The 21,807-nt window shown below is 61.6% G+C and overlaps 18 non-coding genes and 88 pseudogenes across 18 annotated transcripts; all 106 read right to left on the bottom strand.

Moving 5' to 3' along the window:
* Nucleotides 1–68: 68 nt before the first annotated feature.
* LOC137548403 (5S ribosomal RNA) lies at nt 69–187 on the bottom strand (annotated as a pseudogene).
* Nucleotides 188–270: 83 nt separating this feature from the next.
* On the bottom strand, nt 271–389 carry LOC137552740 (5S ribosomal RNA; annotated as a pseudogene).
* Nucleotides 390–472: 83 nt separating this feature from the next.
* On the bottom strand, nt 473–591 carry LOC137553311 (5S ribosomal RNA; annotated as a pseudogene).
* Nucleotides 592–674: 83 nt separating this feature from the next.
* Nucleotides 675–793, bottom strand: LOC137548611 (5S ribosomal RNA; annotated as a pseudogene).
* Nucleotides 794–876: 83 nt separating this feature from the next.
* Nucleotides 877–995, bottom strand: LOC137553343 (5S ribosomal RNA; annotated as a pseudogene).
* Nucleotides 996–1,078: 83 nt separating this feature from the next.
* Nucleotides 1,079–1,197, bottom strand: LOC137552338 (5S ribosomal RNA; annotated as a pseudogene).
* An 83-nt stretch (nt 1,198–1,280) lies between these two features.
* LOC137551697 (5S ribosomal RNA) lies at nt 1,281–1,399 on the bottom strand (annotated as a pseudogene).
* Nucleotides 1,400–1,482: 83 nt separating this feature from the next.
* LOC137552238 (5S ribosomal RNA) lies at nt 1,483–1,601 on the bottom strand. Its single transcript, XR_011027115.1, has one exon. It is a non-coding gene; the product is annotated as a 5S ribosomal RNA (ribosomal RNA).
* Nucleotides 1,602–1,684: 83 nt separating this feature from the next.
* LOC137550891 (5S ribosomal RNA) lies at nt 1,685–1,803 on the bottom strand. The gene has a single exon (XR_011026969.1). It is a non-coding gene; the product is annotated as a 5S ribosomal RNA (ribosomal RNA).
* Nucleotides 1,804–1,886: 83 nt separating this feature from the next.
* On the bottom strand, nt 1,887–2,005 carry LOC137548034 (5S ribosomal RNA; annotated as a pseudogene).
* An 83-nt stretch (nt 2,006–2,088) lies between these two features.
* Nucleotides 2,089–2,207, bottom strand: LOC137556830 (5S ribosomal RNA). The gene has a single exon (XR_011029468.1). It is a non-coding gene; the product is annotated as a 5S ribosomal RNA (ribosomal RNA).
* Nucleotides 2,208–2,290: 83 nt separating this feature from the next.
* LOC137549254 (5S ribosomal RNA) lies at nt 2,291–2,409 on the bottom strand (annotated as a pseudogene).
* Nucleotides 2,410–2,492: 83 nt separating this feature from the next.
* On the bottom strand, nt 2,493–2,611 carry LOC137559142 (5S ribosomal RNA; annotated as a pseudogene).
* Nucleotides 2,612–2,694: 83 nt separating this feature from the next.
* LOC137551035 (5S ribosomal RNA) lies at nt 2,695–2,814 on the bottom strand (annotated as a pseudogene).
* An 83-nt stretch (nt 2,815–2,897) lies between these two features.
* Nucleotides 2,898–3,016, bottom strand: LOC137548786 (5S ribosomal RNA; annotated as a pseudogene).
* An 83-nt stretch (nt 3,017–3,099) lies between these two features.
* Nucleotides 3,100–3,218, bottom strand: LOC137551798 (5S ribosomal RNA; annotated as a pseudogene).
* Nucleotides 3,219–3,301: 83 nt separating this feature from the next.
* LOC137557164 (5S ribosomal RNA) lies at nt 3,302–3,420 on the bottom strand (annotated as a pseudogene).
* Nucleotides 3,421–3,502: 82 nt separating this feature from the next.
* LOC137548510 (5S ribosomal RNA) lies at nt 3,503–3,621 on the bottom strand. The gene has a single exon (XR_011026713.1). It is a non-coding gene; the product is annotated as a 5S ribosomal RNA (ribosomal RNA).
* An 83-nt stretch (nt 3,622–3,704) lies between these two features.
* Nucleotides 3,705–3,823, bottom strand: LOC137556808 (5S ribosomal RNA). The gene has a single exon (XR_011029446.1). It is a non-coding gene; the product is annotated as a 5S ribosomal RNA (ribosomal RNA).
* Nucleotides 3,824–3,906: 83 nt separating this feature from the next.
* On the bottom strand, nt 3,907–4,025 carry LOC137556936 (5S ribosomal RNA; annotated as a pseudogene).
* An 83-nt stretch (nt 4,026–4,108) lies between these two features.
* On the bottom strand, nt 4,109–4,227 carry LOC137558327 (5S ribosomal RNA; annotated as a pseudogene).
* Nucleotides 4,228–4,310: 83 nt separating this feature from the next.
* On the bottom strand, nt 4,311–4,429 carry LOC137547542 (5S ribosomal RNA; annotated as a pseudogene).
* Nucleotides 4,430–4,512: 83 nt separating this feature from the next.
* LOC137550879 (5S ribosomal RNA) lies at nt 4,513–4,631 on the bottom strand. Its single transcript, XR_011026968.1, has one exon. It is a non-coding gene; the product is annotated as a 5S ribosomal RNA (ribosomal RNA).
* Nucleotides 4,632–4,714: 83 nt separating this feature from the next.
* On the bottom strand, nt 4,715–4,833 carry LOC137551649 (5S ribosomal RNA; annotated as a pseudogene).
* Nucleotides 4,834–4,916: 83 nt separating this feature from the next.
* Nucleotides 4,917–5,035, bottom strand: LOC137559197 (5S ribosomal RNA; annotated as a pseudogene).
* An 83-nt stretch (nt 5,036–5,118) lies between these two features.
* On the bottom strand, nt 5,119–5,237 carry LOC137558194 (5S ribosomal RNA; annotated as a pseudogene).
* Nucleotides 5,238–5,320: 83 nt separating this feature from the next.
* LOC137547761 (5S ribosomal RNA) lies at nt 5,321–5,439 on the bottom strand (annotated as a pseudogene).
* Nucleotides 5,440–5,522: 83 nt separating this feature from the next.
* On the bottom strand, nt 5,523–5,641 carry LOC137549314 (5S ribosomal RNA; annotated as a pseudogene).
* Nucleotides 5,642–5,724: 83 nt separating this feature from the next.
* On the bottom strand, nt 5,725–5,843 carry LOC137548838 (5S ribosomal RNA; annotated as a pseudogene).
* Nucleotides 5,844–5,926: 83 nt separating this feature from the next.
* On the bottom strand, nt 5,927–6,045 carry LOC137550868 (5S ribosomal RNA). Its single transcript, XR_011026967.1, has one exon. It is a non-coding gene; the product is annotated as a 5S ribosomal RNA (ribosomal RNA).
* Nucleotides 6,046–6,128: 83 nt separating this feature from the next.
* LOC137556592 (5S ribosomal RNA) lies at nt 6,129–6,247 on the bottom strand. The gene has a single exon (XR_011029235.1). It is a non-coding gene; the product is annotated as a 5S ribosomal RNA (ribosomal RNA).
* An 83-nt stretch (nt 6,248–6,330) lies between these two features.
* On the bottom strand, nt 6,331–6,449 carry LOC137549475 (5S ribosomal RNA; annotated as a pseudogene).
* Nucleotides 6,450–6,532: 83 nt separating this feature from the next.
* On the bottom strand, nt 6,533–6,651 carry LOC137559195 (5S ribosomal RNA; annotated as a pseudogene).
* Nucleotides 6,652–6,735: 84 nt separating this feature from the next.
* On the bottom strand, nt 6,736–6,854 carry LOC137557534 (5S ribosomal RNA; annotated as a pseudogene).
* An 83-nt stretch (nt 6,855–6,937) lies between these two features.
* On the bottom strand, nt 6,938–7,056 carry LOC137549474 (5S ribosomal RNA; annotated as a pseudogene).
* An 83-nt stretch (nt 7,057–7,139) lies between these two features.
* LOC137557255 (5S ribosomal RNA) lies at nt 7,140–7,258 on the bottom strand (annotated as a pseudogene).
* Nucleotides 7,259–7,341: 83 nt separating this feature from the next.
* Nucleotides 7,342–7,460, bottom strand: LOC137550857 (5S ribosomal RNA). The gene has a single exon (XR_011026966.1). It is a non-coding gene; the product is annotated as a 5S ribosomal RNA (ribosomal RNA).
* An 83-nt stretch (nt 7,461–7,543) lies between these two features.
* Nucleotides 7,544–7,662, bottom strand: LOC137547709 (5S ribosomal RNA; annotated as a pseudogene).
* An 83-nt stretch (nt 7,663–7,745) lies between these two features.
* Nucleotides 7,746–7,864, bottom strand: LOC137549858 (5S ribosomal RNA; annotated as a pseudogene).
* An 83-nt stretch (nt 7,865–7,947) lies between these two features.
* On the bottom strand, nt 7,948–8,066 carry LOC137548402 (5S ribosomal RNA; annotated as a pseudogene).
* An 83-nt stretch (nt 8,067–8,149) lies between these two features.
* On the bottom strand, nt 8,150–8,268 carry LOC137552739 (5S ribosomal RNA; annotated as a pseudogene).
* An 83-nt stretch (nt 8,269–8,351) lies between these two features.
* On the bottom strand, nt 8,352–8,470 carry LOC137553310 (5S ribosomal RNA; annotated as a pseudogene).
* Nucleotides 8,471–8,553: 83 nt separating this feature from the next.
* LOC137548610 (5S ribosomal RNA) lies at nt 8,554–8,672 on the bottom strand (annotated as a pseudogene).
* Nucleotides 8,673–8,755: 83 nt separating this feature from the next.
* LOC137553342 (5S ribosomal RNA) lies at nt 8,756–8,874 on the bottom strand (annotated as a pseudogene).
* An 83-nt stretch (nt 8,875–8,957) lies between these two features.
* On the bottom strand, nt 8,958–9,076 carry LOC137549580 (5S ribosomal RNA; annotated as a pseudogene).
* An 83-nt stretch (nt 9,077–9,159) lies between these two features.
* LOC137549781 (5S ribosomal RNA) lies at nt 9,160–9,278 on the bottom strand (annotated as a pseudogene).
* Nucleotides 9,279–9,361: 83 nt separating this feature from the next.
* LOC137558968 (5S ribosomal RNA) lies at nt 9,362–9,480 on the bottom strand. Its single transcript, XR_011029744.1, has one exon. It is a non-coding gene; the product is annotated as a 5S ribosomal RNA (ribosomal RNA).
* Nucleotides 9,481–9,564: 84 nt separating this feature from the next.
* Nucleotides 9,565–9,683, bottom strand: LOC137550846 (5S ribosomal RNA). The gene has a single exon (XR_011026965.1). It is a non-coding gene; the product is annotated as a 5S ribosomal RNA (ribosomal RNA).
* Nucleotides 9,684–9,766: 83 nt separating this feature from the next.
* Nucleotides 9,767–9,885, bottom strand: LOC137548032 (5S ribosomal RNA; annotated as a pseudogene).
* Nucleotides 9,886–9,968: 83 nt separating this feature from the next.
* Nucleotides 9,969–10,087, bottom strand: LOC137556829 (5S ribosomal RNA). The gene has a single exon (XR_011029467.1). It is a non-coding gene; the product is annotated as a 5S ribosomal RNA (ribosomal RNA).
* Nucleotides 10,088–10,170: 83 nt separating this feature from the next.
* Nucleotides 10,171–10,289, bottom strand: LOC137549253 (5S ribosomal RNA; annotated as a pseudogene).
* Nucleotides 10,290–10,372: 83 nt separating this feature from the next.
* LOC137559140 (5S ribosomal RNA) lies at nt 10,373–10,491 on the bottom strand (annotated as a pseudogene).
* Nucleotides 10,492–10,574: 83 nt separating this feature from the next.
* LOC137551033 (5S ribosomal RNA) lies at nt 10,575–10,694 on the bottom strand (annotated as a pseudogene).
* An 83-nt stretch (nt 10,695–10,777) lies between these two features.
* Nucleotides 10,778–10,896, bottom strand: LOC137558326 (5S ribosomal RNA; annotated as a pseudogene).
* An 83-nt stretch (nt 10,897–10,979) lies between these two features.
* LOC137551796 (5S ribosomal RNA) lies at nt 10,980–11,098 on the bottom strand (annotated as a pseudogene).
* Nucleotides 11,099–11,181: 83 nt separating this feature from the next.
* Nucleotides 11,182–11,300, bottom strand: LOC137557163 (5S ribosomal RNA; annotated as a pseudogene).
* Nucleotides 11,301–11,382: 82 nt separating this feature from the next.
* Nucleotides 11,383–11,501, bottom strand: LOC137548394 (5S ribosomal RNA). Its single transcript, XR_011026701.1, has one exon. It is a non-coding gene; the product is annotated as a 5S ribosomal RNA (ribosomal RNA).
* An 83-nt stretch (nt 11,502–11,584) lies between these two features.
* On the bottom strand, nt 11,585–11,703 carry LOC137555495 (5S ribosomal RNA). Its single transcript, XR_011028177.1, has one exon. It is a non-coding gene; the product is annotated as a 5S ribosomal RNA (ribosomal RNA).
* Nucleotides 11,704–11,786: 83 nt separating this feature from the next.
* On the bottom strand, nt 11,787–11,905 carry LOC137556920 (5S ribosomal RNA; annotated as a pseudogene).
* Nucleotides 11,906–11,988: 83 nt separating this feature from the next.
* Nucleotides 11,989–12,107, bottom strand: LOC137558324 (5S ribosomal RNA; annotated as a pseudogene).
* Nucleotides 12,108–12,190: 83 nt separating this feature from the next.
* Nucleotides 12,191–12,309, bottom strand: LOC137557209 (5S ribosomal RNA; annotated as a pseudogene).
* Nucleotides 12,310–12,392: 83 nt separating this feature from the next.
* On the bottom strand, nt 12,393–12,511 carry LOC137548780 (5S ribosomal RNA; annotated as a pseudogene).
* A 70-nt stretch (nt 12,512–12,581) lies between these two features.
* On the bottom strand, nt 12,582–12,700 carry LOC137558573 (5S ribosomal RNA; annotated as a pseudogene).
* Nucleotides 12,701–12,783: 83 nt separating this feature from the next.
* Nucleotides 12,784–12,902, bottom strand: LOC137550834 (5S ribosomal RNA). The gene has a single exon (XR_011026963.1). It is a non-coding gene; the product is annotated as a 5S ribosomal RNA (ribosomal RNA).
* Nucleotides 12,903–12,985: 83 nt separating this feature from the next.
* Nucleotides 12,986–13,104, bottom strand: LOC137551268 (5S ribosomal RNA; annotated as a pseudogene).
* An 83-nt stretch (nt 13,105–13,187) lies between these two features.
* On the bottom strand, nt 13,188–13,307 carry LOC137547799 (5S ribosomal RNA; annotated as a pseudogene).
* An 83-nt stretch (nt 13,308–13,390) lies between these two features.
* On the bottom strand, nt 13,391–13,510 carry LOC137549921 (5S ribosomal RNA; annotated as a pseudogene).
* Nucleotides 13,511–13,593: 83 nt separating this feature from the next.
* Nucleotides 13,594–13,712, bottom strand: LOC137548278 (5S ribosomal RNA; annotated as a pseudogene).
* Nucleotides 13,713–13,795: 83 nt separating this feature from the next.
* Nucleotides 13,796–13,914, bottom strand: LOC137548113 (5S ribosomal RNA; annotated as a pseudogene).
* An 82-nt stretch (nt 13,915–13,996) lies between these two features.
* On the bottom strand, nt 13,997–14,115 carry LOC137556688 (5S ribosomal RNA). Its single transcript, XR_011029328.1, has one exon. It is a non-coding gene; the product is annotated as a 5S ribosomal RNA (ribosomal RNA).
* An 84-nt stretch (nt 14,116–14,199) lies between these two features.
* On the bottom strand, nt 14,200–14,318 carry LOC137548292 (5S ribosomal RNA; annotated as a pseudogene).
* Nucleotides 14,319–14,551: 233 nt separating this feature from the next.
* LOC137556934 (5S ribosomal RNA) lies at nt 14,552–14,670 on the bottom strand (annotated as a pseudogene).
* An 83-nt stretch (nt 14,671–14,753) lies between these two features.
* Nucleotides 14,754–14,872, bottom strand: LOC137549206 (5S ribosomal RNA; annotated as a pseudogene).
* An 83-nt stretch (nt 14,873–14,955) lies between these two features.
* Nucleotides 14,956–15,074, bottom strand: LOC137549905 (5S ribosomal RNA). Its single transcript, XR_011026865.1, has one exon. It is a non-coding gene; the product is annotated as a 5S ribosomal RNA (ribosomal RNA).
* An 83-nt stretch (nt 15,075–15,157) lies between these two features.
* LOC137549570 (5S ribosomal RNA) lies at nt 15,158–15,276 on the bottom strand (annotated as a pseudogene).
* Nucleotides 15,277–15,359: 83 nt separating this feature from the next.
* LOC137548436 (5S ribosomal RNA) lies at nt 15,360–15,478 on the bottom strand (annotated as a pseudogene).
* Nucleotides 15,479–15,561: 83 nt separating this feature from the next.
* LOC137551475 (5S ribosomal RNA) lies at nt 15,562–15,680 on the bottom strand (annotated as a pseudogene).
* Nucleotides 15,681–15,763: 83 nt separating this feature from the next.
* Nucleotides 15,764–15,882, bottom strand: LOC137553249 (5S ribosomal RNA; annotated as a pseudogene).
* An 84-nt stretch (nt 15,883–15,966) lies between these two features.
* On the bottom strand, nt 15,967–16,085 carry LOC137553867 (5S ribosomal RNA; annotated as a pseudogene).
* An 83-nt stretch (nt 16,086–16,168) lies between these two features.
* On the bottom strand, nt 16,169–16,287 carry LOC137551633 (5S ribosomal RNA; annotated as a pseudogene).
* Nucleotides 16,288–16,370: 83 nt separating this feature from the next.
* Nucleotides 16,371–16,489, bottom strand: LOC137548334 (5S ribosomal RNA; annotated as a pseudogene).
* An 84-nt stretch (nt 16,490–16,573) lies between these two features.
* Nucleotides 16,574–16,692, bottom strand: LOC137548511 (5S ribosomal RNA; annotated as a pseudogene).
* Nucleotides 16,693–16,776: 84 nt separating this feature from the next.
* Nucleotides 16,777–16,895, bottom strand: LOC137557096 (5S ribosomal RNA; annotated as a pseudogene).
* Nucleotides 16,896–16,978: 83 nt separating this feature from the next.
* Nucleotides 16,979–17,097, bottom strand: LOC137549534 (5S ribosomal RNA; annotated as a pseudogene).
* Nucleotides 17,098–17,372: 275 nt separating this feature from the next.
* LOC137559501 (5S ribosomal RNA) lies at nt 17,373–17,491 on the bottom strand (annotated as a pseudogene).
* Nucleotides 17,492–17,574: 83 nt separating this feature from the next.
* Nucleotides 17,575–17,693, bottom strand: LOC137551253 (5S ribosomal RNA; annotated as a pseudogene).
* Nucleotides 17,694–17,777: 84 nt separating this feature from the next.
* LOC137553235 (5S ribosomal RNA) lies at nt 17,778–17,895 on the bottom strand (annotated as a pseudogene).
* Nucleotides 17,896–17,978: 83 nt separating this feature from the next.
* LOC137548802 (5S ribosomal RNA) lies at nt 17,979–18,097 on the bottom strand (annotated as a pseudogene).
* An 83-nt stretch (nt 18,098–18,180) lies between these two features.
* LOC137559004 (5S ribosomal RNA) lies at nt 18,181–18,299 on the bottom strand (annotated as a pseudogene).
* Nucleotides 18,300–18,382: 83 nt separating this feature from the next.
* Nucleotides 18,383–18,501, bottom strand: LOC137557599 (5S ribosomal RNA; annotated as a pseudogene).
* Nucleotides 18,502–18,584: 83 nt separating this feature from the next.
* On the bottom strand, nt 18,585–18,703 carry LOC137550822 (5S ribosomal RNA). The gene has a single exon (XR_011026962.1). It is a non-coding gene; the product is annotated as a 5S ribosomal RNA (ribosomal RNA).
* An 84-nt stretch (nt 18,704–18,787) lies between these two features.
* LOC137552559 (5S ribosomal RNA) lies at nt 18,788–18,905 on the bottom strand (annotated as a pseudogene).
* An 84-nt stretch (nt 18,906–18,989) lies between these two features.
* LOC137551449 (5S ribosomal RNA) lies at nt 18,990–19,107 on the bottom strand (annotated as a pseudogene).
* Nucleotides 19,108–19,191: 84 nt separating this feature from the next.
* LOC137554286 (5S ribosomal RNA) lies at nt 19,192–19,309 on the bottom strand (annotated as a pseudogene).
* An 84-nt stretch (nt 19,310–19,393) lies between these two features.
* Nucleotides 19,394–19,511, bottom strand: LOC137551777 (5S ribosomal RNA; annotated as a pseudogene).
* A 95-nt stretch (nt 19,512–19,606) lies between these two features.
* Nucleotides 19,607–19,724, bottom strand: LOC137551830 (5S ribosomal RNA; annotated as a pseudogene).
* Nucleotides 19,725–19,808: 84 nt separating this feature from the next.
* On the bottom strand, nt 19,809–19,926 carry LOC137551372 (5S ribosomal RNA; annotated as a pseudogene).
* An 84-nt stretch (nt 19,927–20,010) lies between these two features.
* Nucleotides 20,011–20,128, bottom strand: LOC137552473 (5S ribosomal RNA; annotated as a pseudogene).
* An 84-nt stretch (nt 20,129–20,212) lies between these two features.
* LOC137551448 (5S ribosomal RNA) lies at nt 20,213–20,330 on the bottom strand (annotated as a pseudogene).
* An 84-nt stretch (nt 20,331–20,414) lies between these two features.
* Nucleotides 20,415–20,532, bottom strand: LOC137554584 (5S ribosomal RNA; annotated as a pseudogene).
* Nucleotides 20,533–20,616: 84 nt separating this feature from the next.
* On the bottom strand, nt 20,617–20,734 carry LOC137554011 (5S ribosomal RNA; annotated as a pseudogene).
* Nucleotides 20,735–20,818: 84 nt separating this feature from the next.
* LOC137553325 (5S ribosomal RNA) lies at nt 20,819–20,936 on the bottom strand (annotated as a pseudogene).
* Nucleotides 20,937–21,020: 84 nt separating this feature from the next.
* Nucleotides 21,021–21,138, bottom strand: LOC137551829 (5S ribosomal RNA; annotated as a pseudogene).
* An 84-nt stretch (nt 21,139–21,222) lies between these two features.
* On the bottom strand, nt 21,223–21,340 carry LOC137552934 (5S ribosomal RNA; annotated as a pseudogene).
* An 84-nt stretch (nt 21,341–21,424) lies between these two features.
* Nucleotides 21,425–21,542, bottom strand: LOC137550124 (5S ribosomal RNA; annotated as a pseudogene).
* Nucleotides 21,543–21,626: 84 nt separating this feature from the next.
* LOC137552558 (5S ribosomal RNA) lies at nt 21,627–21,744 on the bottom strand (annotated as a pseudogene).
* Nucleotides 21,745–21,807: the final 63 nt, after the last annotated feature.

The raw sequence follows: 21,807 nt of genomic DNA, 5'->3' as shown, positions 1-21,807 counted from the left end.
GTTCCGGCGCCTTGAAGGTGAGGCTTCCCACGCGTGCTCATAGCCATTGGGCCTCAAACCCAAAAAAACGCCTGCAGCACCTGGGGTTCACAGCCGGTCTCCCATGCAGCTACTAACCAGGCCTGCAGCCGCTTAGTTTCCGCGATCTGATGAGAGCGGGCGCTTTCGGCTTAGTGTGGCCGCAGGCAACCTCCAGGGCGCCGTTCCGGCGCCTTGAAGGTGAGGCTTCCCACGCGTGCTCATAGCCATTGGGCCTCAAACCCAAAAAAACGCCTGCAGCACCTGGGGTTCACAGCCGGTCTCCCATGCAGCTACTAACCAGGCCTGAAGCCGCTTAGCTTCCGTGATCTGACGAGTGCGGGCCTTTTCGGCTTAGTGTGGCCGCAGGCAACCTCCAAGGCGCCGTTCCGGCGCCTTGAAGGTGAGGCTTCCCACGCGTGCTCATAGCCATTGGGCCTCAAACCCAAAAAAACGCCTGCAGCACCTGGGGTTCACAGCCGGTCTCCCATGCAGCTACTAACCAGGCCTGAAGCCGCCTAGCTTCCACGATCTGATAAGAGCGGGCGCTTTCGGCTTAGTGTGGCCGCAGCCAACCTCCAGGGGGCCGTTCCGGCGCCTTGAAGGTGAGGCTTCCCACGCGTGCTCATAGCCATTGGGCCTCAAACCCAAAACAACGCCTGGAGCACCTGGGGTTCACAGCCGGTCTCCCATGCAGCTACTAACCAGGCCTGAAGCCGCTTAGCTTCCGCGATCTGACGAGAGCGGGCGCTTTCGGCTTAGTGTGGCCGCAGGCAACCTCCAGGGCGCCGTTCCGGCGCCTTGAAGGTGAGGCTTCCCACGCGTGCTCATAGCCATTGGGTCTCAAACCCAAAAAAACACCTGCAGCACCTGGGGTTCACAGCCGGTCTCCCATGCAGCTACTAACCAGGCCTGAAGCCGCTTAGCTTCCGTGATCTGACGAGTGCGGGCCTTTTCGGCTTAGTGTGGCCGCAGGCAACCTCCAAGGCGCCGTTCCGGCGCCTTGAAGGTGAGGCTTCCCACGCGTGCTCATAGCCATTGGGCCTCAAACCCAAAAAAACGCCTGCAGCACCTGGGGTTCACAGCCGGTCTCCCATGCAGCTACTAACCAGGCCTGAAGCCGCTTAGCTTCCGCGATCTGACAAGACCGGGCACTTTCGGCTTAGTGTGGCCACAGGCAACCTCCAGGGCGCCGTTCCGGCGCCTTGAAGGGGAGGCTTCCCACGCGTGCTCATAGCCATTGGGCCTCAAACCCAAAACAACGCCTGCAGCACCTGGGGTTCACAGCCGGTCTCCCATGCAGCTACTAACCAGGCCTGAAGCCGCTTAGCTTCTGCAATCTGACGAGAGCGGGCGCTTTCGGCTTAATGTGGCCGCAGGCAACCTCCAGGGCGCCGTTCCGGCGCCTTGAAGGTGAGGCTTCCCACGCGTGCTCATAGCCATTGGGCCTCAAACCCAAAAAAACACCTGCAGCACCTGGGGTTCCCAGCCGGTCTCCCATGCAGCTACTAACCAGGCCTGAAGCCGCTTAGCTTCCGCGATCTGACGAGAGCGGGCGCTTTCGGCTTAGTGTGGCCGCAGGCAACCTCCAGGGCGCCGTTCCGGCGCCTTGAAGGTGAGGCTTCCCACGCGTGCTCATAGCCATTGGGCCTCAAACCCAAAAAAACGCCTGCAGCACCTGGGGTTCACAGCCGGTCTCCCATGCAGCTACTAACCAGGCCTGAAGCCGCTTAGCTTCCGCGATCTGACGAGAGCGGGCGCTTTCGGCTTAGTGTGGCCGCAGGCAACCTCCAGGGCGCCGTTCCGGCGCCTTGAAGGTGAGGCTTCCCACGCGTGCTCATAGCCATTGGGCCTCAAACCCAAAACAACGCCTGCAGCACCTGAGGTTCACAGCCGGTCTCCCATGCAGCTACTAACCAGGCCTGAAGCCGCTTAGCTTCCGCAATCTGACGAGAGCGGGCGCTTTCGGCTTAGTGTGGCCGCAGGCAAACTCCAGGGCGCCGTTCCGGCGCCTTGAAGGTGAGGCTTCCCACGCGTGCTCATAGCCATTGGGCCTCAAACCCAAAAAAATACCTGCAGCACCTGGGGTTCACAGCCGGTCTCCCATGCAGCTACTAACCAGGCCTGAAGCCGCTTAGCTTCCGCGATCTGACGAGAGCGGGCGCTTTCGGCTTAGTGTGGCCGCAGGCAACCTCCAGGGCGCCGTTCCGGCGCCTTGAAGGTGAGGCTTCCCACGCGTGCTCATAGCCATTGGGCCTCAAACCCAAAAAAACGCCTGCAGCACCTGGGGTTCACAGCCGGTCTCCCATGCAGCTACTAACCAGGCCTGAAGCCGCTTAGCTTCCGCGATCTGACGAAAGCGGGCTCTTTCGGCTTAGTGTGGCCGCAGGCAACCTCCAAGGCGCCGTTCCGGCGTCTTGAAGGTGAGGCTTCCCACGCGTGCTCATAGCCATTGGGCCTCAAACCCAAAAAAACGCCTGCAGCACCTGGGGTTCACAGCCGGTCTCCCATGCAGCTACTAACCAGGCCTGAAGCCGCTTAGCTTCCGCGATCTGACGAGAGCGGGCGCTTTCGGCTTAGTGTGGCCGCAGGGAACCTCCAGGGCACCGTTCCGGCGCCTTGAAGGTGAGGCTTCCCACGCGTGCTCATAGCCATTGGGTCTCAAACCCAAAAAAACGCCTGCAGCACCTGGGGTTCACAGCCGGTTTCCCATGCAGCTACTAACCAGGCCTAAAGCCGCTTAGCTTCCGCAATCTGACGAGAGCGGGCGCTTTTCGGCTTAGTGTGGCCGCAGGCAACCTCCAGGGCGCCGTTCCGGCACCTTGAAGGTGAGGCTTCCCACGCGTGCTCATAGCCATTGGGCCTCAAACCCAAAAAAACGCCTGCAGCACCTGGGGTTCACAGCCGGTCTCCCATGCAGCTACTAACCAGGCCTGAAGCCGCTTAGCTTCCGCGATCTGACGAGAGCGGGCGCTTTCGGCTTAGTGTGGCCGCCGTCAACCTCCAAGGCGCCGTTCCGGCGCCTTGAAGGTGAGGCTTCCCACGCGTGCTCATAGCCATTGGGCCTCAAACCCAAAAAAACGCCTGCAGCACCTGGGGTTCACAGCCGGTCTCCCATGCAGCTACTAACCAGGCCTGAAACCGCTTAGCTTCCGCGACCTAACGAGAGCAGGCGCTTTCGGCTTAGTGTGGCCGCAGGTAACCTCCAGGGCGCCGTACCGGCGCCTTGAAGGTGAGGCTTCCCACGCGTGCTCATAGCCATTGGGTCTCAAACCCAAAAAAACGCCTGCAGCACCTGGGGTTCACAGCCGGTCTCCCATGCAGCTACTAACCAGGCCTGAAGCCACTTAACTTCCGCGATCTGACGAGAGCGGGCGCTTTCGGCTTAGTGTGGCCGCAGGCAACCTCCAGGGCGCCGTTCCGGCGCCTTGAAGGTGAGGCTTCCCACGCGTGCTCATAGCCATTGGGCCTCAAACCCAAAAAAAGCCTGCAGCACCTGGGGTTCACAGCCGGTCTCCCATGCAGCTACTAACCAGGCCTGAAGCCGCTTAGCTTCCGCGATCTGACGAGAGCGGGCGCTTTCGGCTTAGTGTGGCCGCAGGCAACCTCCAGGGCGCCGTTCCGGCGCCTTGAAGGTGAGGCTTCCCACGCGTGCTCATAGCCATTGGGTCTCAAACCCAAAAAAACACCTGCAGCACCTGGGGTTGACAGCCGGTCTCCCATGCAGCTACTAACCAGGCCTGAAGCCGCTTAGCTTCCGCGATCTGACGAGAGCGGGCGCTTTCGGCTTAGTGTGGCCGCAGGCAACCTCCAGGGCGCCGTTCCGGCCCCTTGAAGGTGAGGCTTCCCACGCGTGCTCATAGCCACTGGGCCTCAAACCCAAAAAAACGCCTGCAGCACCTGGGGTTCACAGCCGGTCTCCCATGCAGCTACTAACCAGGCCTGAAGCCGCTTAGCTTCCGCGATCTGACGAGAGCGGGCGCTTTCGGCTTAGTGTGGCCACAGGCAACCTCCAAGGCGCCGTTCCGGCGCCTTGAAGGTGAGGCTTCCCACGCGTGCTCATAGCCATTGGGCCTCAAACCCAAAAAAACGCCTGCAGCACCTGGGGTTCACAGCCGGTCTCCCATGCAGCTACTAACCAGGCCTGAAGCCGCTTAGCTTCCGCGATCTGACGAGAGCGGGCGCTTTCGGCTTAGTGTGGCCGCAGTCAACCTCCAAGGCGCCGTTCCGGCGCCTTGAAGGTGAGGCTTCCCACGCGTGCTCATAGCCATTGGGCCTCAAACCCAAAAAAACGCCTGCGGCACCTGGGGTTCACAGCCGGCCTCCCATGCAGCTACTAACCAGGCCTGAAGCCGCTTAGCTTCCGCGATCTGACGAGAGCGGGCGCTTTCGGCTTAGTGTGGCCGCAGGAAACCTCCAGGGCGCCGTTCCGGCGCCTTGAAGGTGAGGCTTCCCACGCGTGCTCATAGCCATTGGGCCTCAAACCCAAAAAAACGCCTGCAGCACCTGGGGTTCACAGCCGGTCTCCCATGCAGCTACTAACCAGGCCTGAAGCCGCTTAGCTTCCGCGATCTGACGAGAGCGGGCGCTTTCGGCTTAGTGTGGCCGCAGGCAACCTCCAGGGCGCCGTTCCGGCGCCTTGAAGGTGAGGCTTCCCACGCGTGCTCATAGCCATTGGGCCTCAAACCCAAAACAACGCCTGCAGCACCTGGGGTTCACAGCCGGTCTCCCATGCAGCTACGAACCAGGCCTGAAGCCGCTTAGTTTCCGCGATCTGACGAGTGCGGGCGCTTTCGGCTTAGTGTGGCCGCAGGCAACCTCCAAGGCGCCGTTCCGGCGCCTTGAAGGTGAGGTTTCCCACGCGTGCTCATAGCCATTGGGCCTCAAACCCAAAAAAACGCCTGCCGCACCTGGGGTTCACAGCCGGTCTCCCATGCAGCTACTAACCAGGCCTGAAGCCGCTTAGCTTCCGCGATCTGACGAGAGCGGGCGCTTTCGGCTTAGTGTGGCCGCAGGCAACCTCCAAGGCGCCGTTCCGGCGCCTTGAAGGTGAGGCTTCCCACGCGTGCTCATAGCCATTGGGCCTCAAACCCAAAACAACGCCTGCAGCACCTGGGGTTCACAGCCGGTCTCCCATGCAGCTACTAACCAGGCCTGAAGCCACTTAGCTTCCGCGATCTGACGAGAGCGGGAGCTTTCGGCTTAGTGTGGCCGCAGGCAACATCCAGGTCGCCGTTCTGGCGCCTTGAAGGTGAGGATTCCCACGCGTGCTCATAGCCATTGGGCCTCAAACCCAAAAAAACGCCTGCAGCACCTGGGGTTCACAGCCGGTCTCCCATGCAGCTACTAACCAGGCCTGAAGCCGCTTAGCTTCCGCGATCTGACTAGAGCGGGCGCTTTCGGCTTAGTGTGGCCGCAGGCAACCTCCAGGGCGCCGTTCCGGCGCCTTGAAGGTGAGGCTTCCCACGCGTGCTCATAGCCATTGGGTCTCAAACCCAAAAAAACGCCTACAGCACCTGGGGTTCACAGCCGGTCTCCCATGCAGCTACTAACCAGGCCTGAAGCCGCTTAGCTTCCGCGATCTGACAAGAGCGGGCGCTTTCGGCTTAGTGTGGCCGCAGGCAACCTCCAGGGCGCCGTTCCGGCGCCTTGAAGGTGAGGTTTCCCACGCGTGCTCATAGCCATTGGGCCTCAAACCCAAAAAAACGCCTGCCGCACCTGGGATTCACAGCCAGTCTCCCATGCAGCTACTAACCAGGCCTGAAGCCGCTTAGCTTCCGCGATCTGACGAGAGCGGGCGCTTTCGGCTTAGTGTGGCCGCAGGCAACCTCCAAGGCGCCGTTCCGGCGCCTTGAAGGTGAGGCTTCCCACGCGTGCTCATAGCTATTGGGCCTCAAACCCAAAACAACGCCTGCAGCACCTGGGGTTCACAGCCGGTCTCCCATGCAGCTACTAACCAGGCCTGAAGCCGCTTAGCTTCCGCGATCTGACGAGAGCGGGCGCTTTCGGCTTAGTGTGGCCGCAGGCAACCTCCAGGGCGCCGTTCCGGCGCCTTGAAGGTGAGGCTTCCCACGCGTGCTCATAGCCATTGGGCCTCAAACCCAAAAAAACTCCTGCAGCACCTGGGGTTCACAGCCGGTCTCCCATGCAGCTACTAACCAGGCCTGAAGCCGCTTAGCTTCCGCGATCTGACGAGAGCGGGCGCTTTCGGCTTAGTGTGGCCGCAGGAAACCTCCAGGGCGCCGTTCCGGCGCCTTGAAGGTGAGGCTTCCCACGCGTGCTCATAGCCATTGGGCCTCAAACCCAAAACAACGCCTGCAGCACCTGGGGTTCACAGCCGGTCTCCCATGCAGCTACTAACCAGGCCTGAAGCCGCTTAGTTTCCGCGATCTGACGAGTGCGGGCGCTTTCGGCTTAGTGTGGCCGCAGGCAACCTCCAAGGCGCCGTTCCGGCGCCTTGAAGGTGAGGTTTCCCACGCGTGCTCATAGCCATTGGGCCTCAAACCCAAAAAAACGCCTGCCGCACCTGGGGTTCACAGCCGGTCTCCCATGCAGCTACTAACCAGGCCTGAAGCCGCTTAGCTTCCGCGATCTGACGAGAGCGGGCGCTTTCGGCTTAGTGTGGCCGCAGGCAACCTCCAAGGCGCCGTTCCGGCGCCTTGAAGGTGAGGCTTCCCACGCGTGCTCATAGCCATTGGGCCTCAAACCCAAAAAAAACGCCTGCAGCACCTGGGGTTCACAGCCGGTCTCCCATGCAGCTACTAACCAGGCCTGAAGCCGCTTAGCTTCCGCGATCTGACGAGAGCGGGCACTTTCGGCTTAGTGTGGCCGCAGGCAACCTCCAGGGCGCCGTTCCGGCGCCTTGAAGGTGAGGCTTCCCACGCGTGCTCATAGCCATTGGGCCTCAAACCCAAAACAACGCCTGCAGCACCTGGGGTTCACAGCCGGTCTCCCATGCAGCTACTAACCAGGCCTGAAGCCGCTTAGTTTCCGCGATCTGACGAGTGCGGGCGCTTTCGGCTTAGTGTGGCCGCAGGCAACCTCCAAGGCGCCGTTCCGGCGCCTTGAAGGTGAGGCTTCCCATGCGTGCTCATAGCCATTGGGCCTCAAACCCAAAAAAACACCTGCAGCACCTGGGGTTCACAGCCGGTCTCCCATGCAGCTACTAACCAGGCCTGAAGCCGCTTAGCTTCCGCGATCTGACGAGAGCGGGCGCTTTCGGCTTAGTGTGGCCGCAGGCAACCCCCAGGGCGCCGTTCCGGCGCCTTGAAGGTGAGGCTTCCCACGCGTGCTCATAGCCATTGGGCCTCAAACCCAAAACAACGCCTGCAGCACCTGGGGTTCACAGCCGGTCTCCCATGCAGCTACTAACCAGGCCTGAAGCCGCTTAGCTTCCGCGATCTGACGAGAGCGGGCGCTTTCGGCTTAGTGTGGCCGCAGGCAACCTCCAGGGCGCCGTTCCGGCGCCTTGAAGGTGAGGCTTCCCACGCGTGCTCATAGCCATTGGGTCTCAAACCCAAAAAAACACCTGCAGCACCTGGGGTTCACAGCCGGTCTCCCATGCAGCTACTAACCAGGCCTGAAGCCACTTAGCTTCCGCGATCTGACGAGAGCGGGCGCTTTCGGCTTAGTGTGGCCGCAGGCAACCTCCAGAGCGCCGTTCCGGCGCCTTGAAGGTGAGGCTTCCCACGCGTGCTCATAGCCATTGGGCCTCAAACCCAAAAAACCACCTGCAGCACCTGGGGTTCACAGCCAGTCTCCCATGCAGCTACTAACCAGGCCTGAAGCCACTTAGCTTCCGCGATCAGACGAGAGCGGGCGCTTTCGGCTTAGTGTGGCCGCAGGCAACCTCCAGGGCCCTGTTCCGGCGCCTTGAAGGTGAGGCTTCCCACGCGTGCTCATAGCCATTGGGCCTCAAACCCAAAAAAACGCCTGCAGCACCTGGGGTTCACAGCCGGTCTCCCATGCAGCTACTAACCAGGCCTGCAGCCGCTTAGTTTCCGCGATCTGATGAGAGCGGGCGCTTTCGGCTTAGTGTGGCCGCAGGCAACCTCCAGGGCGTTGTTCCGGCGCCTTGAAGGTGAGGCTTCCCACGCGTGCTCATAGCCATTGGGCCTCAAACCCAAAAAAACGCCTGCAGCACCTGGGGTTCACAGCCGGTCTCCCATGCAGCTACTAACCAGGCCTGAAGCCGCTTAGCTTCCGTGATCTGACGAGTGCGGGCCTTTTCGGCTTAGTGTGGCCGCAGGCAACCTCCAAGGCGCCGTTCCGGCGCCTTGAAGGTGAGGCTTCCCACGCGTGCTCATAGCCATTGGGCCTCAAACCCAAAAAAACGCCTGCAGCACCTGGGGTTCACAGCCGGTCTCCCATGCAGCTACTAACCAGGCCTGAAGCCGCCTAGCTTCCACGATCTGATAAGAGCGGGCGCTTTCGGCTTAGTGTGGCCGCAGCCAACCTCCAGGGGGCCGTTCCGGCGCCTTGAAGGTGAGGCTTCCCACGCGTGCTCATAGCCATTGGGCCTCAAACCCAAAACAACGCCTGGAGCACCTGGGGTTCACAGCCGGTCTCCCATGCAGCTACTAACCAGGCCTGAAGCCGCTTAGCTTCCGCGATCTGACGAGAGCGGGCGCTTTCGGCTTAGTGTGGCCGCAGGCAACCTCCAGGGCGCCGTTCCGGCGCCTTGAAGGTGAGGCTTCCCACGCGTGCTCATAGCCATTGGGTCTCAAACCCAAAAAAACACCTGCAGCACCTGGGGTTCACAGCCGGTCTCCCATGCAGCTACTAACCAGGCCTGAAGCCGCTTAGCTTCCGTGATCTGACGAGTGCGGGCCTTTTCGGCTTAGTGTGGCCGCAGGCAACCTCCAAGGCGCCGTTCCGGCGCCTTGAAGGTGAGGCTTCCCACGCGTGCTCATAGCCATTGGGCCTCAAACCCAAAAAAACGCCTGCAGCACCTGGGGTTCACAGCCGGTCTCCCATGCAGCTACTAACCAGGCCTGAAGCCGCTTAGCTTCCGCGATCTGACAAGAGCGGGCACTTTCGGCTTAGTGTGGCCACAGGCAACCTCCAGGGCGCCGTTCCGGCGCCTTGAAGGGGAGGCTTCCCACGCGTGCTCATAGCCATTGGGCCTCAAACCCAAAACAACGCCTGCAGCACCTGGGGTTCACAGCCGGTCTCCCATGCAGCTACTAACCAGGCCTGAAGCCGCTTAGCTTCTGCAATCTGACGAGAGCGGGCGCTTTCGGCTTAGTGTGGCCGCAGGCAACCTCCAGGGCGCCGTTCCGGCGCCTTGAAGGTGAGGCTTCCCACGCGTGCTCATAGCCATTGGGCCTCAAACCCAAAAAAACGCCTGCAGCACCTGGGGTTCCCAGCCGGTCTCCCATGCAGCTACTAACCAGGCCTGAAGCCGCTTAGCTTCCGCGATCTGACGAGAGCGGGCGCTTTCGGCTTAGTGTGGCCGCAGGCAACCTCCAGGGCGCCGTTCCGGCGCCTTGAAGGTGAGGCTTCCCACGCGTGCTCATAGCCATTGGGCCTCAAACCCAAAAAAAACGCCTGCAGCACCTGGGGTTCACAGCCGGTCTCCCATGCAGCTACTAACCAGGCCTGAAGCCGCTTAGCTTCCGCGATCTGACGAGAGCGGGCGCTTTCGGCTTAGTGTGGCCGCAGGCAACCTCCAGGGCGCCGTTCCGGCGCCTTGAAGGTGAGGCTTCCCACGCGTGCTCATAGCCATTGGGCCTCAAACCCAAAACAACGCCTGCAGCACCTGAGGTTCACAGCCGGTCTCCCATGCAGCTACTAACCAGGCCTGAAGCCGCTTAGCTTCCGCAATCTGACGAGAGCGGGCGCTTTCGGCTTAGTGTGGCCGCAGGCAAACTCCAGGGCGCCGTTCCGGCGCCTTGAAGGTGAGGCTTCCCACGCGTGCTCATAGCCATTGGGCCTCAAACCCAAAAAAATACCTGCAGCACCTGGGGTTCACAGCCGGTCTCCCATGCAGCTACTAACCAGGCCTGAAGCCGCTTAGCTTCCGCGATCTGACGAGAGCGGGCGCTTTCGGCTTAGTGTGGCCGCAGGCAACCTCCAGGGCGCCGTTCCGGCGCCTTGAAGGTGAGGCTTCCCACGCGTGCTCATAGCCATTGGGCCTCAAACCCAAAAAAACGCCTGCAGCACCTGGGGTTCACAGCCGGTCTCCCATGCAGCTACTAACCAGGCCTGAAGCCGCTTAGCTTCCGCGATCTGACGAAAGCGGGCTCTTTCGGCTTAGTGTGGCCGCAGGCAACCTCCAAGGCGCCGTTCCGGCGTCTTGAAGGTGAGGCTTCCCACGCGTGCTCATAGCCATTGGGCCTCAAACCCAAAAAAACGCCTGCAGCACCTGGGGTTCACAGCCGGTCTCCCATGCAGCTACTAACCAGGCCTGAAGCCGCTTAGCTTCCGCGATCTGACGAGAGCGGGCGCTTTCGGCTTAGTGTGGCCGCAGGGAACCTCCAGGGCACCGTTCCGGCGCCTTGAAGGTGAGGCTTCCCACGCGTGCTCATAGCCATTGGGTCTCAAACCCAAAAAAACGCCTGCAGCACCTGGGGTTCACAGCCGGTTTCCCATGCAGCTACTAACCAGGCCTAAAGCCGCTTAGCTTCCGCAATCTGACGAGAGCGGGCGCTTTTCGGCTTAGTGTGGCCGCAGGCAACCTCCAGGGCGCCGTTCCGGCACCTTGAAGGTGAGGCTTCCCACGCGTGCTCATAGCCATTGGGCCTCAAACCCAAAAAAACGCCTGCAGCACCTGGGGTTCACAGCCGGTCTCCCATGCAGCTACTAACCAGGCCTGAAGCCGCTTAGCTTCCGCGATCTGACGAGAGCGGGCGCTTTCGGCTTAGTGTGGCCGCAGTCAACCTCCAAGGCGCCGTTCCGGCGCCTTGAAGGTGAGGCTTCCCACGCGTGCTCATAGCCATTGGGCCTCAAACCCAAAAAAACGCCTGCAGCACCTGGGGTTCACAGCCGGTCTCCCATGCAGCTACTAACCAGGCCTGAAACCGCTTAGCTTCCGCGACCTAACGAGAGCAGGCGCTTTCGGCTTAGTGTGGCCGCAGGTAACCTCCAGGGCGCCGTACCGGCGCCTTGAAGGTGAGGCTTCCCACGCGTGCTCATAGCCATTGGGTCTCAAACCCAAAAAAACGCCTGCAGCACCTGGGGTTCACAGCCGGTCTCCCATGCAGCTACTAACCAGGCCTGAAGCCACTTAACTTCCGCGATCTGACGAGAGCGGGCGCTTTCGGCTTAGTGTGGCCGCAGGCAACCTCCAGGGCGCCGTTCCGGCGCCTTGAAGGTGAGGCTTCCCACGCGTGCTCATAGCCATTGGGCCTCAAACCCAAAAAAAGCCTGCAGCACCTGGGGTTCACAGCCGGTCTCCCATGCAGCTACTAACCAGGCCTGAAGCCGCTTAGCTTCCGCGATCTGACGAGAGCGGGCGCTTTCGGCTTAGTGTGGCCGCAGGCAACCTCCAGGGCGCCGTTCCGGCGCCTTGAAGGTGAGGCTTCCCACGCGTGCTCATAGCCATTGGGTCTCAAACCCAAAAAAACGCCTGCAGCACCTGGGGTTGACAGCCGGTCTCCCATGCAGCTACTAACCAGGCCTGAAGCCGCTTAGCTTCCGCGATCTGACGAGAGCGGGCGCTTTCGGCTTAGTGTGGCCGCAGGCAACCTCCAGGGCGCCGTTCCGGCCCCTTGAAGGTGAGGCTTCCCACGCGTGCTCATAGCCACTGGGCCTCAAACCCAAAAAAACGCCTGCAGCACCTGGGGTTCACAGCCGGTCTCCCATACAGCTACTAACCAGGCCTGAAGCCGCTTAGCTTCCGCGATCTGACGAGAGCGGGCGCTTTCGGCTTAGTGTGGCCACAGGCAACCTCCAAGGCGCCGTTCCGGCGCCTTGAAGGTGAGGCTTCCCACGCGTGCTCATAGCCATTGGGCCTCAAACCCAAAAAAACGCCTGCAGCACCTGGGGTTCACAGCCGGTCTCCCATGCAGCTACTAACCAGGCCTGAAGCCGCTTAGCTTCCGCGATCTGACGAGAGCGGGCGCTTTCGGCTTAGTGTGGCCGCAGTCAACCTCCAAGGCGCCGTTCCGGCGCCTTGAAGGTGAGGCTTCCCACGCGTGCTCATAGCCATTGGGCCTCAAACCCAAAAAAACGCCTGCGGCACCTGGGGTTCACAGCCGGCCTCCCATGCAGCTACTAACCAGGCCTGAAGCCGCTTAGCTTCCGCGATCTGACGAGAGCGGGCGCTTTCGGCTTAGTGTGGCCGCAGGCAACCTCCAGGGCGCCGTTCCGGCGCCTTGAAGGTGAGGCTTCCCACGCGTGCTCATAGCCATTGGGTCTCAAACCCAAAAAAACGCCTGCAGCACCTGGGGTTCACAGCCGGTCTCCCATGCAGCTACTAACCAGGCCTGAAGCCACTTAGCTTCCGCGATCTGACGAGAGCGGGCGCTTTCGGCTTAGTGTGGCCGCAGCCAACCTCCAGGGCGCCTTTCCGGCGCCTTCCCACGCGTGCTCATAGCCATTGGGCCTCAAACCCAAAAAAACGCCTGCAGCACCTGGGGTTCACAGCCGGTCTCCCATGCAGCTACTAACCAGGCCTGAAGCCGCTTAGCTTCCGCGATCTGACGAGAGCGGGCGCTTTCGGCTTAGTGTGGCCGCATGCAACCTCCAGGGCGCCGTTCCGGCGCCTTGAAGGTGAGGCTTCCCACGCGTGCTCATAGCCATTGGGCCTCAAACCCAAAAAAACGCCTGCAGCACCTGGGGTTCACAGCCGGTCTCCCATGCAGCTACTAACCAGGCCTGAAGCCGCTTAGCTTCCGCGATCTGACGAGAGCGGGCGCTTTCGGCTTAGTGTGGCCGCAGGCAAGCTACAGGGCGCCGTTCCGGCGCCTTGAAGGTGAGGCGTCCCACGCGTGCTCATAGCCACTGGGCCTCAAACCCAAAAAAACGCCTGCAGCACCTGGGGTTCACAGCCAGTCTCCCATGCAGCTACTAAACAGGCCTGAAGCCGCTTAGCTTCCGCGATCTGACGAGAGCGGGCTCTTTCGGCTTAGTGTGGCCGCAGGCAACCTCCAAGGCGCCGTTCCGGCGCCTTGAAGGTGAGGCTTCCCACGCGTGCTCATAGCCATTGGGCCTCAAACCCAAAAAAACGCCTGCAGCACCTGGGGTTCACAGCCGGTCTCCCATGCAGCTACTAACCAGGCCTGAAGCCGCTTAGCTTCCGCGATCTGACGAGAGCGGGCGCTTTTCGGCTTAGTGTGGCCGCAGGCAACCTCCAGGGCGCCGTTCCGGCTCCTTGAAGGTGAGGCTTCCCACGCGTGCTCATAGCCATTGGGCCTCAAACCCAAAAAAACGCCTGCAGCACCTGGGGTTCACAGCCGGTTTCCCATGCAGCTACTAACCAGGCCTAAAGCCACTTAGCTTCCGCGATCTGACGAGAGCGGGCGCTTTTCGGCTTAGTGTGGCCGCAGGCAACCTCCAGGGCGCCGTTCCGGCACCTTGAAGGTGAGGCTTCCCACGTGTGCTCATAGCCATTGGGCCTCAAACCCAAAGAAACGCCTGCAGCACCTGGGGTTCACAGCCGGTCTCCCATGCAGCTACTAACCAGGCCTGAAGCCGCTTAGCTTCCGCGATCTGACGAGAGCAGGCGCTTTCGGCTTAGTGTGGCCGCAGTCAACCTCCAAGGCGCCGTTCCGGTGCCTTGAAGGTGAGGCTTCCCACGCGTGCTCATAGCCATTGGGCCTCAAACCCAAAAAAACGCCTGCAGCAACTGGGGTTCACAGCCGGTCTCCCATGCAGCTACTAACCAGGCCTGAAGCCGCTTAGCTTCCGCGATCTGACGAGAGCGGGCGCTTTCGGCTTAGTGTGGCCGCAGGCAACCTCCAGGGCGCCGTTCCGGCGCCTTGAAGGTGAGGCTTCCCACGCGTGCTCATAGCCATTGGGCCTCAAACCCAAAAAAAGCCTGCAGCACCTGGGATTCACAGCCGGTCTCCCATGCAGCTACTAACCAGGCCTGAAGCCGCTTAGCTTCCGCGATCTGACGAGAGCGGGCGCTTTCGGCTTAGTGTGGCCGCAGGCAACCTCCAGGGCGCTGTTCCGGCGCCTTGAAGGTGAGGCTTCCCACGCGTGCTCATAGCCACTGGGCCTCAAACCCAAAAAAAACGCCTGCAGCACCTGGGGTTCACAGCCGGTCTCCCATGCAGCTACTAACCAGGCCTGAAGCCGCTTAGCTTCCGCGATCTGACGAGAGCGAGCGCTTTCGGCTTAGTGTGGCCGCATGCAACCTCCAGGGCGCCGTTCCGGCGCCTTGAAGGTGAGGCTTCCTACGCGTGCTCATAGCCATTGGGTCTCAAACCCAAAAAAACACCTGCAGCACCTGGGGTTCACAGCCGGTCTCCCATGCAGCTACTAACCAGGCCTTTCAGCTACTAACCAGGGCGCTTTGCGTTCCGGCGCCTTGAAGGTGAGGCTACCCACGCGTGCTCATAGCCATTGGGTCTCAAACCCAAAAAAACGCCTGCAGCACCTGGGGTTCACAGCCGGTCTCCCATGCAGCTACTAACCAGGCCTGAAGCCGCTTAGCTTCCGCGATCTGACGAGAGCGGGCGCTTTCGGCTTAGTGTGGCCACAGGCAACCTCCAGGGCGCCGTTCCGGCGCCTTGAAGGTGAGGCTTCCCACGCGTGCTCATAGCCATTGGGCCTCAAACCCAAAAAAACGCCTGCCGCACCTGGGGTTCACAGCCGATCTCCCATGCAGCTACTAACCAGGCCTGAAGCCGCTTAGCTTCCGCGATCTGACGAGAGCGGGCGCTTTCGGCTTAGTGTGGCCGCAGGCAACCTCCAAGGCGCCGTTCCGGCGCCTTGAAGGTGAGGCTTCCCACGCGTGCTCATAGCCATTGGGCCTCAAACCCAAAAAAACGCCTGCAGCACCTGGGGTTCACAGCTGGTCTCCCATGCAGCTACTAACCAGGCCTGAAGCCGCTTAGCTTCCGCGATCTGACGAGAGCGGGCGCTTTCGGCTTAGTGTGGCCGCAGGCAACCTCCATTGCGCCGTTCCGGCGCCTTGAAGGTGAGGCTTCCCACGCGTGCTCATAGCCATTGGGCCTCAAACCCAAAACAACACCTGCAGCACCTGGGGTTCACAGCCGGTCTCCCATGCAGCTACTAACCAGGCATGAAGCCGCTTAGCTTCCGCGATCTGACGAGAGCGGGCGCTTTCGGCTTAGTGTGGCCGCAGGCAACCTCCAGGGCGCCGTTCCGGCGCCTTGAAGGTGAGGCTTCCCATGCGTGCTCATAGCCATTGGGTCTCAAACCCAAAAAACCGCCTGCAGCACCTGGGGTTCACAGCCAGTCTCCCATGCAGCTACTAACCAGGCCTGAAGCCACTTAGCTTCCGCGATCTGACGAGAGCGGGCGCTTTCGGCTTAGTGTGGCCGCAGGCAACCTCCAGGGCGCCGTTCCGGCTCCTTGAAGGTGAGGCTTCCCACGCGTGCTCATAGCCATTGGGCCTCAAACCCAAAAAAACGCCTGCAGCACCTGGGGTTCACAGCCAGTCTCCCATGCAGCTACTAACCAGGCCTGAAGCCGCTTAGCTTCTGCGATCTGACGAGAGCGGGCGCTTTCGGCTTAGTGTGGCCGCAGGTAACCTCCAGGGCGCCGTTCCGGCGCCTTGAAGGTGAGGCTTCCCACGCGTGCTCATAGCCATTGGGCCTCAAACCCAAAAAAACGCCTGCCGCACCTGGGGTTCACAGCCGGTCTCCCATGCAGCTACTAACCAGGCCTGAAGCCGCCTAGCTTCCGCGATCTGACGAGTGCGGGCGCTTTCGGCTTAGTGTGGCCGCAGGAAACCTCCAAGGCGCCGTTCCGGCGCCTTGAAGGTGAGGCTTCCCACGCGTGCTCATAGCCATTGGGTCTCAAACCCAAAAAAAACGCCTGCAGCACCTGGGGTTCACAGCCGGTCTCTTATGCAGCTACTAACCAGGCCTGAAGCCGCTTAGCTTCCGCAATCTGACGAGAGCGGGCGCTTTCGGCTTAGTGTGGCCACAGGTAACCTCCAGGGCGCCGTTCCGGCGCCTTGAAGGTGAGGCTTCCCACGCGTGCTCATAGCCATTGGGCCTCAAACCCAAAAAAACGCCTGCCGCACCTGGGGTTCACAGCCGGTCTCCCATGCAGCTACTAACCAGGCCTGAAGCCGCTTAGCTTCCGTGACCTGACGAGAGCGGGCGCTTTCGGCTTAGTGTGGCCGCAGGCAACCTCCAAGGCGCCGTTCCGGCGCCTTGAAGGTGAGGCTTACCACGCGTGCTCATAGCCATTGGGCCTCAAACCCAAAACAACGCCTGCAGCACCTGGGGTTCACAGCCGGTCTCCCATGCAGCTACTAACCAGGCCTGAAGCCGCTTAGCTTCCGCGATCTGACGAGTGCGGGCGCTTTCGGCTTAGTGTGGCCGCAGGAAACCTCCAAGGCGCCGTTCCGGCGCCTTGAAGGTGAGGCTTCCCACGCGTGCTCATAGCCATTGGGTCTCAAACCCAAAAAAAACGCCTGCAGCACCTGGGGTTCACAGCCGGTCTCCCATGCAGCTACTAACCAGGCCTGAAGCCGCTTAGCGTCCGCGATCTGACGAGTGCGGGCGCTTTCGGCTTAGTGTGGCCGCAGGCAACCTCCAAGGCGCCGTTCCGGCGCCTTGAAGGTGAGGCTTCCCACGCGTGCTCATAGCCATTGGGTCTCAAACCCAAAAAAAACGCCTGCAGCACCTGGGGTTCACAGCCGGTCTCCCATGCAGCTACTAACCAGGCCTGAAGCCGCTTAGCTTCCGCGATCTGACGAGAGCGGGCGCTTTCAGCTTAGTGTGGCCGCAGGCAACCTCCAAAGCGCCGTTCCGGCGCCTTGAAGGTGAGGCTTCCCACGCGTGCTCATAGCCATTGGGCCTCAAACCCAAAAAACCGCCTGCAGCACCTGGGGTTCACAGCCGGTGTCCCATGCAGCTACTAACCAGGCCTGAAGCCGCTTAGCTTCCGCGATCTGACGAGAGCGGGCGCTTTCGGCTTAGTGTGGCGGCAGGCAACCTCCAGGGCGCCGTTCCGGCGCCTTGAAGGTGAGGCTTCCCACGCGTGCTCATAGCCATTGGGCCTCAAACCCAAAAAAACGCCTGCCGCACCTGGGGTTCACAGCCAGTCTCCCATGCAGCTACTAACCAGGCCTGAAGCCGCTTAGCTTCCGCGATCTGACGCTTTCGGCTTAGTGTGGCCGCAAGCAAGCTACAAAGCGCCGTTCCGGCGCCTTGAAGGTGAGGCTTCCCACGCGTGCTCATAGCCATTGGGCCTCAAACCCAAAAAACCACCTGCAGCACCTGGGGTTCACAGCCGGTCTCCCATGCAGCTACTAACCAGGCCTGAAGCCGCTTGGCTTCCGCGATCTGACGAGAGCGGGCGCTTTCGGCTTAGTGTGGCCGCAGGCAACCTCCAGGGCGCCGTTCCGGCGCCTTGAAGGTGAGGCTTCCCACGCGTGCTCATAGCCATTGGGCCTCAAACCCAAAAAAACGCCTGCAGCACCTGGGGTTCACAGCCGGTCTCCCATGCAGCTACTAACCAGGCCTGAAGCCGCTTAGCTTCCACAATCTGACGAGAGCGGGCGCTTTCGGCTTAGTGTGGCCGCAGGTAACCTCCAGGGCGCCGTTCCGGCGCCTTGAAGGTGAGGCTTCCCACACGTGCTCATAGCCATTGGGCCTCAAACCCAAAAAAACACCTGCCGCACCTGGGGTTCACAGCCGGTCTCCCATGCAGCTACTAACCAGGCCTGAAGCCGCTTAGCTTCCGCGATCTGACGAGAGCGGGCGCTTTCGGCTTAGTGTGGCCACAGGCAACCTCCAAGGCGCCGTTCCGGCGCCTTGAAGGTGAGGCTTCCCACGCGTGCTCATAGCCATTGGGCCTCAAACCCAAAAAACCGCCTGCAGCACCTGGGGTTCACAGCCGGTCTCCCATGCAGCTACTTACCAGGCCTGAAGCCGCTTAGCTTCCGCAATCTGACGAGAGCGGGCGCTTTCGGCTTAGTGTGGCCACAGGCAACCTCCAGGGCGCCGTTCCGGCGCCTTGAAGGTGAGGCTTCCCACGCGTGCTCATAGCCATTGGGCCTCAAACCCAAAACAACGCCTGCAGCACCTGGGGTTCACAGCCGGTCTCCCATGCAGCTACTAACCAGGCCTGAAGCTGCTTAGCTTCCGCGATCTGACGAGAGCGGGCGCTTTCGGCTTAGTGTGGCCGCAGGCAACCTCCAGGGCGCCGTTCCGGCGCCTTGAAGGTGAGGCTTCCCACGCGTGCTCATAGCCATTGGGCCTTAAACCCAAAAAACCGCCTGCAGCACCTGGGGTTCACAGCCGGTCTCCCATGCAGCTACTAACCAAGCCTGAAGCCGCTTAGCTTCCGCGATCTGACGAGAGCGGGCGCTTTCGGCTTAGTGTGGCCGCAGGCAACCTCCAGGGCGCCGTTCCGGCGCCTTGAAGGTGAGGCTTCCCACGCGTGCTCATAGCCATTGGGCCTCAAACCCAAAACAACGCCTGCAGCACCTGGGGTTCACAGCCGGTCTCCCATGCAGCTACTAACCAGGCCTGAAGCCGCTTAGCTTCCGCGATCTGACGAGAGCGGGCGCTTTCGGCTTAGTGTGGCCGCAGGCAACCTCCAGGGCGCTGTTCCGGCGCCTTGAAGGTGAGGCTTCTCACGCGTGCTCATAGCCATTGGGCCTCAAACCCAAAAAAACGCCTGCCGCACCTGGGGTTCACAGCCGGTCTCCCATGCAGCTACTAACCAGGCCTGAAGCCGCTTAGCTTCCGCGATCTGACGAGAGCGGGCGCTTTCGGCTTAGTGTGGCCGCAGGCAACCTCCAATGCTCCGTTCCGGCGCCTTGAAGGTGAGGCTTCCCACGCGTGCTCATAGCCATTGGGCCTCAAACCCAAAAAACCACCTGCAGCACCTGGGGTTCACAGCCGGTCTCCCATGCAGCTACTAACCAGGCCTGAAGCCGCTTAGCTTCCGCGATCTGACGAGAGCGGGGGCTTTCGGCTTAGTGTGGCCGCAGGCAACCTCCAGGGCGCCGTTCCGGCGCCTTGAAGGTGAGGCTTCCCACGCGTGCTCATAGCCATTGGGCCTCAAACCCAAAAAAACGCCTGCCGCACCTGGGGTTCACAGCCGGTCTCCCATGCAGCTACTAACCAGGCCTGAAGCCGCTTAGCTTCCGCGAACCGACGAGAGCGGGCGCTTTCGGCTTAGTGTAGCCGCAGGCAACCTCCAAGGCGCCGTTCCGGCGCCTTGAAGGTGAGGCTTCCCACGCGTGCTCATAGCCATTGGGCCTCAAACCCAAAAAACCGCCTGCAGCACCTGGGGTTCACAGCCGGTCTCCCATGCAGCTACTAACCAGGCCTGAAGCCGCTTAGCTTCCGCGATCTGACGAGAGCAGGCGCTTTCGGCTTAGTGTGGCCGCAGGCAACCTCCAGGGCGCCGTTCGGGCGCCGTTCGGGCGCCTTGAAGGTGAGGCTTCCCACGCGTGCTCATAGCCATTGGGCCTCAAACCCAAAACAACGCCTGCAGCACCTGGGGTTCACAGCCGGCCTCCCATGCAGCTACTAACCAGGCCTGAAGCCGCTTAGCTTCCGCGATCTGACGAGAGCGGGCGCTTTCGGCTTAGTGTGGCCGCAGGCAACCTCCAGGGCGCCGTTCCGGCGCCTTGAAGGTGAGGCTTCCCACGCGTGCTCATAGCCATTGGGCCTCAAACCCAAAACAACGCCTGCAGCACCTGGGGTTCACAGCCGGTCTCCCATGCAGCTACTAACCAGGCCTGAAGCCGCTTAGCTTCCGCGATCTGACGAGAGCGGGCGCTTTCGGCCTAGTGTGGCCGCAGGCAACCTCCAGTGCGCCGTTCCGGCGCCTTGAAGGTGAGGCTTCCCACGCGTGCTCATAGCCATTGGGCCTCAAACCCAAAACAACGCCTGCAGCACCTGGGGTTCACAGCCGGTCTCCCATGCAGCTACTAACCAGGCCTGAAGCTGCTTAGCTTCCGCGATCTGACGAGAGCGGGCGCTTTCGGCTTAGTGTGGCCGCAGGCAACCTCCAGGGCGCCGTTCCGGCGCCTTGAAGGTGAGGCTTCCCACGCGTGCTCATAGCCATTGGGACTCAAACCCAAAAAACCACCTGCAGCACCTGGGGTTCACAGCCGGTCTCCCATGCAGCTACTAACCAGGCCTGAAGCCGCTTAGCTTCCGCGATCTGACGAGAGCGGGGGCTTTCGGCTTAGTGTGGCCGCAGGCAACCTCCAGGGCGCCGTTCCGGCGCCTTGAAGGTGAGGCTTCCCACGCGTGCTCATAGCCATTGGGTCTCAAACCCAAAAAAACGCCTGCAGCACCTGGGGTTCACAGCCGGTCTCCCATGCAGCTTCTAACCAGGCCTGAAGCCGCTTAGCTTCTGCGATCTGACGAGAGCGCGCGCTTTCGGCTTAGTGTGGCCGCAGGCAACCTCCAGGGCGCCGTTCCGGCGCCTTGAAGGTGAGGCTTCCCACGCGTGCTCATAGCCATTGGGCCTCAAACCCAAAAAAACGCCTGCCGCACCTGGGGTTCACAGCCGGTCTCCCATGCAGCTACTAACCAGGCCTGAAGCCGCTTAGCTTCCGCGAACTGACGAGAGCGGGCGCTTTCGGCTTAGTGTAGCCGCAGGCAACCTCCAAGGCGCCGTTCCGGCGCCTTGAAGGTGAGGCTTCCCACGCGTGCTCATAGCCATTGGGCCTCAAACCCAAAAAACCGCCTGTAGCACCTGGGGTTCACAGCCGGTCTCCCATGCAGCTACTAACCAGGCCTGAAGCCGCTTAGCTTCCGCGATCTGACGAGAGCAGGCGCTTTCGGCTTAGTGTGGCCGCAGGCAACCTCCAGGGCGCCGTTCGGGCGCCTTGAAGGTGAGGCTTCCCACGCGTGCTCATAGCCATTGGGCCTCAAACCCAAAACAACGCCTGCAGCACCTGGGGTTCACAGCCGGCCTCCCATGCAGCTACTAACCAGGCCTGAAGCCGCTTAGCTTCCGCGATCTGACGAGAGCGGGCGCTTTCGGCTTAGTGTGGCCGCAGGCAACCTCCAGGGCGCCGTTCCGGCGCCTTGAAGGTGAGGCTTCCCACGCGTGCTCATAGCCATTGGGCCTCAAACCCAAAACAACGCCTGCAGCACCTGGGGTTCACAGCCGGTCTCCCATGCAGCTACTAACCAGGCCTGAAGCCGCTTAGCTTCCACGATCTGACGAGAGCGGGCGCTTTCGGCCTAGTGTGGCCGCAGGCAACCTCCAGTGCGCCGTTCCGGCGCCTTGAAGGTGAGGCTTCCCACGCGTGCTCATAGCCATTGGGCCTCAAACCCAAAACAACGCCTGCAGCACCTGGGGTTCACAGCCGGTCTCCCATGCAGCTACTAACCAGGCCTGAAGCCGCTTAGCTTCCGCGATCTGACGAGAGCGGGCGCTTTCGGCTTAGTGTGGCCGCAGGCAACCTCCAGGGCGCCGTTCCGGCGCCTTGAAGGTGAGGCTTCCCACGCGTGCTCATAGCCATTGGGCCTCAAACCCAAAAAAACGCCTGCCGCACCTGGGGTTCACAGCCGGTCTCCCATGCAGCTACTAACCAGGCCTGAAGCCGCTTAGCTTCCGCGATCTGACGAGAGCGGGCGCTTTCGGCTTAGTGTGGCCGCAGGCAACCTCCAATGCGCCGTTCCGGCGCCTTGAAGGTGAGGCTTCCCACGCGTGCTCATAGCCATT

The sequence above is a fragment of the Hyperolius riggenbachi genome, chromosome 2 (genome assembly GCF_040937935.1).
Source record: "Hyperolius riggenbachi isolate aHypRig1 chromosome 2, aHypRig1.pri, whole genome shotgun sequence".
Classification (NCBI taxonomy): domain Eukaryota; kingdom Metazoa; phylum Chordata; class Amphibia; order Anura; family Hyperoliidae; genus Hyperolius; species Hyperolius riggenbachi.
Note: the sequence above shows the minus strand (reverse complement) of the source record. Positions and strands in the feature narration are given on the sequence as shown.